We start from the raw sequence: 7289 nt of genomic DNA, 5'->3' as shown, positions 1-7289 counted from the left end.
TTCCCCCGAAAATCCACGGGAGAATTGCGGCCCCATTCATTTCTATGGGTCCATGCACGGCCCTGGAACCCGCACCGCAGAAAGAACGGACATGGCCTATTACGGCCGTCTTCTGCGGTCCGGGCTCATTGAAAACAATGACCGTGCATGAGGCCTTAGGGCCTGTTCACACAAAGTTTTTTTGCAGGCCTGGAAAAATCTGCTTCGTTTTTTTTTAGTTGTTTTGCACCACGTGCGTTTTTGCCGCAATTTGTGACGCGTTTTTTTGTTACTTTTTTTAAGGCCTCATGTACACGAACGTGCTGGATAGAGAGAAGGGGCAGCCCTTCCGGGCAGAGTTTCTGCAGCGTTTGAAAGTAAAAGAATTTCATACTTACCGGCCGTTGTCTTGGTGACGCGTCCCTCTTTCGCCATCCAGCCCGACCTCCCTGGATGACGCGGCAGTCCATGTGACCGCTGCAGCCTGTGCTTGGCCTGTGATTGGCTGCTGCGGTCACATGGGGTGAAACGTCCTCCCGAGAGGCCGGACTGGAGGAAGAAGCAGGGAGTTCTGGGTAAGTAGTAACTTGTAATACTATTACCTCCAGCGGTAGTCACTGTCCCGGGCGCTGAGTGACTGCCGATCCGTTAACTCTTTCAGCAATCTGGACAGTGACTATCCCCTGACGTTGCCTAGCAACGCTCCCGTAATTATGGCCTGAAATAGGACATGTTCCGGGCACCTTCCTGTAAGCAAACGAGAAGATCCCCGTGGCCAGTAGAAGTCTATAATTACTGGCGTATTTACGTTCAACAGAAAGAAGGAGTTGCCGAGAGCGGTTCTTGCCAGAAAACGCATTTATTTCCGTCTCCCATTGATTTCAATGGAGTTTTTGAGGCGGACAAAGCCCTGATAGGGCCTGGCGCTTCTTTTTACTGCGAGACGGTTTTTGTGCTCACGGGAAAAAACGCCTCCCAATGAAATAAATTTTCGGCTGTTTTTTAGCGCGGTTTCCGTGTCAAAAATCTCAGTGTGAACCAGGCCTGAAAGTGCTGTTTAATGTCTAGAAAAGAACTCTTCTAAGGCCTCATTCACACCACAGGGTTTCCCGTTCATAAATCGGCCGGCACCCGGCTGCAGTAGGAATAATAGACCCCTAATGGGGCTATTCACACGACCGATTTTTTGACGGGCCGGGAAAAACTGGCCGTCAAAAAATAGAACATGCTCTATCTTCGCCCGGGTACCCGGCCGCCCGGCTCCCATAGAAGTCTATGGGGCCGAGTAATACCCGGCCATCACCGGGATGTGTCCCGAGTGATGGCCGGGTTTCCCGGCGCTTGCGCTCTATCTCCTCCTCCTCACAGCGCAGAGTGCATGTGAGGAGGAGGAGTTGATGCCATTCTGACGAATGGCATCGCTGTACACGGTGTGGCAGGGCCGGGGTGTACAGCAGGTGGAGGGAGCGCTGCGCTGGCTCCCTTCCCCTGCTTGTTAAAAGCACCCTGGCCCGGCGACACCTTCCATGGCACCGCTAGCAGCAGCTACTACTACTACTGTGCAGTATCTCCCCGCTCTGCTATGTGCTAGCCCCACTTTAGCTCCTTGAAGGAGCGGAATCCCCGTGTTTTCGGGGATTCCGCTCCTGGACAGAGCGCTTGAGGTCTCTGTCCATATCTGGGCAGTGACATCAGGGGAAACTCCTGAAGCGGAATCCCCGAACACATGGGGATTCCCCTTCAGGAGTTGCCGCTGATGTCACTGTCCAGTTCTGCCTGGCCCGGAACGGATGCAAAACTTTATGCAAACCGGCCGGGCAAAATGGCCGATTTTACCGGCCGATACTCGGGCTCGGGCAGGACCCGAACGAGGGTCACATGGGGGAGTTTTGATCCCAATCATTTTTTTCTTATGTCTGTTTTTTTTTATATTTTATTCTGGCCTTAGTGATGCTGCTCTCTGATTGACAGCGTTCAATTACTAAGGCTGGGGCTTAGCGAGTAACAAGGCGATCACTAGCCCCTACTATTGCCCCGGTTCCCACTGCCGCCAGGAGTACCGGGAAGAGCCGAGTACGATCCAGTACCCGACCATCTGAAACCACAGCGGGGCGGCCGCAGGCTGGTATTATCAGGCTGGGAAGGGCAAACAGTGACCCCCCCCCCCCCTAGTGACGCTCGGCTGCAGCTGCTTTATTGTATCTGGCTGGTTATGAAAAATAGGGGGAACCCCACGTCATTTAAAAAAAATAATAATAATTACGTGAGATCCCCTCCATTTTTCAATAAAGCAGCCGCAGCCGAGCATCACCAGGTAGGAAGGGGCACAGTTTTTGGCCCTTCCCAGCCTGATAATACCAGCCTGCGGCCGCCCCAGTGTCCTTCACTTCAGACGGTCGGGTGCTGGATCGTACCCAGCTCTTCCCGGTACTCCTGGCGGCGGTGGGTACCGGGGTAATAATAGGGGTTAGTGACGGCCTTATTACTGGCTAACACTGAGCCCCTTCTTAGTAACGGACGCTTCAGACAGACAGAGCCATTACTAAGGCGGTAATGAAGTGTTCAAAACAGACATAAAAATGTATTTATTGAAATGACGCACAATCCACATTAACCGTCTTATTACAAAAAAGAAAAAAAGCTTCAATCAGCGAAGTCGTCCAACGAATCTACGACGTAGTCCACGCGGTCCAGCGGAACCTGCAAAACAGAGATGAGCAGCATGAAAAATACAAGTAAAGAAGCAGCCGCCGCAGACGAACAGGCAGTCACTCCGGGGAACACAGGAACAGAATGACTAAAAACAGGCCCATAAAACATCAAATAATCAATGAGAAGCCCTTTCCTTCAGGCCCCGCGCACACGACAGTAAAACCGCCCGTAATTACCGGCCCACGGACTTCTATTGGCCACGGGCACCGCCCCGTTTGCTTACAGGAAGGTGCCCGGGCCGTTGAAAAATATAGAACGTCCTATTTCAGGGCGTAATAACGGCACGGGCCGGCCCATAGAAGTCAATGGGGCTCCCGTAATTACCGGAGCGTTGCTAGGCGACGTCAGGGGATAGTCACTGTCCAGGGTGCTGAAAGAGTTAAACGATCAGTGCAGGATAGAGAGAAGTTTTGATCAGTGGGGTCCGAGCACTGGGACCCCCCACTAGTCACTAAAACGAAGCAGCAGAAGTGCTCGGGGGAGGGGCGTGCCGCTTCGATTCTGTTTGGTTTTCCTTGGAGCGGCGTACGGGCCCAATAGACAGTCTAGGAGTCCGTGCACCGCTCACTCGGCTGGAAGTCGATCATAAATGAAGCGGCACCGCTCACCCGAGCACTTCTGCTGCTTCGTTTTAGTGATCGGTGGGGGTCCCAGTGCTCGGTCCCCCACCGATGAAGACTTCTGACATGATAAAAGTTTAGTTACAGTTTATAGGCTGTGTACACCTTTAAAAACGTATTTATATATATAAAGATATCGATCAATGCGATTGGTGCAAGTTTTAATTACTATTTATTGAAAATGACTGTTACTTTTTGAGATGCAGCTGCTTTGTATCCTGTACACAGAGCAGCTGTATATAGCGCTGAGGCCTGAATTCATTAGGTCGCCTATTATTAGTTCTGAACTTAGATGTGATCGGTAACAGCTCGATCCCGCAGGACCCGCTGACCTGACGGATACAGGATTCAGCGCTATATACAGCTGCTCTGTATACAGGATACAAAGCAGCTGTATCAAAAAGTTAAAATAATTTTTAATAAAAAGTAATTAGAAAGTTGCACCAATCACGCTGAACCCCCCCCCCCCCTTGCAGTATAACAACTACTGAGGGTGCTATGGGGGGATTATACTGCAAGGAGGGTACTGAGTGCTGTGGGGGGAGCTATACTGCGCTCAGCTTCCTGCCCCCACTAATTTAAGTGATGGGGGGTTGTCTGAGCATCTTACTAACAGCCGAGGGCTCTATGGGGCTGAATAATCCCCCCATAGAGTCCTCACTAATCACGATACTGCAAGGTGGGGGTTTGGGCGTCTAACTGACTGCTAAGGGGGCGGATTCCCCTTAGAGTCCTCGTCAGTCAGACGCTCAGACCCCGCTAACCCTGCAGTATGGTAATTAGTGAGGACTCTATGGGGAAGATTATTCCCCCCTATAGAGCCGTCGACTGTCAGTAAGATGCTCAGACCGCCCCTTGTAGAATCCCCCGCCCCTCAGCGTCGGACGATCACTTTTGAATTAGCGGGGGCAGGTTTATGGGGAAGGATTATACTGCGCTCAGCTTCCTGCCCCTATTAATTTAAAAGGGGTCGGCCAACGCTGGGGGGCCGGGAGTATACTGCAATCTGACAAGGGGAGTTTTACTGACAGCAGAGGGCTCTATAGGGGGAATTATCCCCCCCCCCATAGAGCCCTCACTAGTTACTATACTGCAAGGTTAGGGGGGTCTGAGCATCTGACTGGCTGCTCTAAAGGGGGGGCAGAATCCCCCCCTATAGAGCCCTCTGCAGTAAGTCAGACGCTCAGACCCCCCCCCCTATCCTTCCAGTATAGTGATGTGAGGGCTCTATAGGGTGAATTATTCCTGCCCCATAGAGCTCTTGGCTGTCAGTAAAATGCCCAGACCCCCCTTGCAGTATACTCCCGGGTCCCGGTCTCAGTAGGTTCGGCCGACCGAGTTAAGGCAGGAACGTACCTCGTGCGTATCGTCACTTCTCCTCTTCGCTCCTCCTGCAGACCTGCTCCTCTCGCGGCGCGTGCTGCGTACATCGTCAGAGAGGAGGAGGAGCAGTGTTACAGACGTGCCCATCATGCGGCACATCTGCTAAGTCTGCATGCACCCTCCCCCCGGTCCAGTCCATCCCTGGCTGAAAATGCCCCCCCCCCATTTTCGGGTAGGTGGCGCCACCTGAGGCTGTCGGCTCACCTCGCCTCCTATGTGCCCCCCCGTCTGGTGTTCAGTAGTCGCGGTCTATCCTATGTGCTCCCCAGCTGGTGTTCAGTAGCCGCGGTCTCTCTTATGTGCCCCCCCCAGTCGGTATTCAGTAGTCGCGGTCTCTCCTATGTGCCCCCCCGTCTGGTGTTCAGTAGCCGCGGTCTCTCTTATGTGCCCCCCCAGCTGGTATTCAGTAGTCGCGGTCTCTCCTATGTGCCCCCCCATCTGGTGTTCAGTAGCTGCGGTCTCTCCTATGTGCCCCCCAGCTGGTGTTCAGTAGCCGCGGTCTCTCCTATGTGCCTCCCAGCTGGTGTTCAGTAGCCGCGGTCTCTCTTATGTGCCCCCCCAGCTGGTATTCAGTAGTCGCGGTCTCTCCTATGTGCCCCCCCGTCTGGTGTTCAGTAGCTGCGGTCTCTCCTATGTGCCCCCTCAGCTGGTGTTCAGTAGCCGCGGTCTCTCCTATGTGCCCCCTAGCTGGTGTTCAGTAGCCGCGGTCTCTCCTATGTGCCCCCCCCAGCTGGTGTTCAGTAGTCGCGGTCTCTCCTATGTGCCTCCCCCAGCTGGTGTTCAGTAGCCGTGGTCTCTCCTATGTGCCTCCCCCAGCTGGTGTTCAGTAGCCGTGGTCTCTCCTATGTGCCTCCCCCAGCTGGTGTTCAGTAGCCGTGGTCTCTCCTATGTGATTGGTTGATGTTGCGTGGTCGCTATTTCTCATGTTTTACTCATTGATATATTTTACGTTGCACAGGATCGGCCGCCTGCCCCGTAATCTGATGTATAGACCGGAGATAAATCCCTCTCTACAGAAATATGTCCAGCCCCGGCAGCGTGAACTCAGACGTTGAGGCGCAACTAAAACCGCATTAAAAAACCGCATGCTTTTTTACCACGATGTGATGGGTTTTTCAGATGCAGATTTTCTTAACTGCTTTAACTGCTCCTCAACTGCAACGTCTGAACACAGCCCAACAGTGCAGCAGCCGTGGACGATGTGGGCAGAGGACGTAGAAACGGGAAGAAAGTGCGCAAAGAATAAGAGTGGAAAAGAACCGAGACGCTGGGCCAAACGCGGGACCTCTGATTGGCTTGTGTGGCGCCCCTATGATAATGCGTTGCCAGAGCACTGGAGCCAGGAAGTGTTGTCCTGGGGACATTGAGTTGTAGTTACTTGTATTTGGGATTACATCATTGGTGCTGACAACACGCCATGTAACCGCCGCAGCCAATCACAGCAGGAGATTCTGCACAGCGACAAACCGCATGAGGAACACGCATCTAAACATGGCGACCCAGCAGCAAAATGAGGGCAGCAGCGGCCGACTACAGGGAGCCGTCCGCATAGCTCCCAACCGTCCCGGATCCGGCAGGACAGTCCCGGTTTCTCACTGCTGTCCCGGGCGGTATGAAAAATGACCCGCTGGACGCCGCGGTGCCCTGGACACTCCCTGCACCCAGCTGGGCCACGTCACTATGGCGCTCGGCGTAACAGCGCTCTATCTGGAGCCGAGATAAAGAACAGACAGGACGTTATTTTACGACTTTAGAAACGCTGGTGTCTCCGGCGCCGTCTTCTTATACTGCAGCTAAACGTCTGAGCGGTCAGTGAGATATAATAGTGACATGGCAGAGGATTGGGGGGGTCCGAGCACTGAGACCCCCACCAATCGCTAGAACGAAGCAGCTGAAGGACTCGTGTGATCGCTCGGCCGCTTCCTGTCTGTTCAGTTTTTCCGTTGCATCGGGGGATGGGCGCTTAGACTTTCTATTCAATACATTGATTTCCGGAAAAAGCCGAACAGAAACAAAGCGTTCACATAAGCGATCCAGCTGCTTCGTTCTAGTGATTGGTGGGGGTCTCAGTGCCCGGACCCCCCAATCCTCTGACAGGTCTCCATTATATCTCACTATCACCGGTCACAAGTTTGTTAAACGTTCAGCTTCACTTTAAATCTAAAAAGGCCTGAATGTTTTCTCCACATGGATCTGCAGGGGTTATCCAATCCCTAAAAACTGATGACCTATCAGGAGAATGAGGATGGGTCGGGGACCGACTACCGGGACCCCCGCCGATCCGCATTTTTGAAAGGGGGGGGGGCAGAGCTTGTACGAGCGCTGCTTCCTCTTCGTTTTTTCTTGCTCGCTGTGAATAGTCGACACGGTTGCCGCGGTGATTCGCAGTATTGCAGCCGCATAACATTGACGTGAATTGGGAGGAGGCGGAGACAGGCGTGGTCTCGGTGGGTGTGGTCTCAATTTGTAGGAGGCACTGAGACAAGCGTGGCCTCTCTCGGTGGGTGTGGTCTCTGTAGGAGGAGGGTCAGGTAGTTGTGGGAATAATGTACGGGGGCCGGGTGGAGGAAATGACGTGCTGCGTGGGCGTGGTCA

This window comes from Rhinoderma darwinii, chromosome 7, assembly GCF_050947455.1.
Source record: "Rhinoderma darwinii isolate aRhiDar2 chromosome 7, aRhiDar2.hap1, whole genome shotgun sequence".
NCBI classification, from domain to species: Eukaryota; Metazoa; Chordata; class Amphibia; order Anura; family Rhinodermatidae; genus Rhinoderma; species Rhinoderma darwinii.
This window is presented reverse-complemented; position numbering follows the sequence as displayed.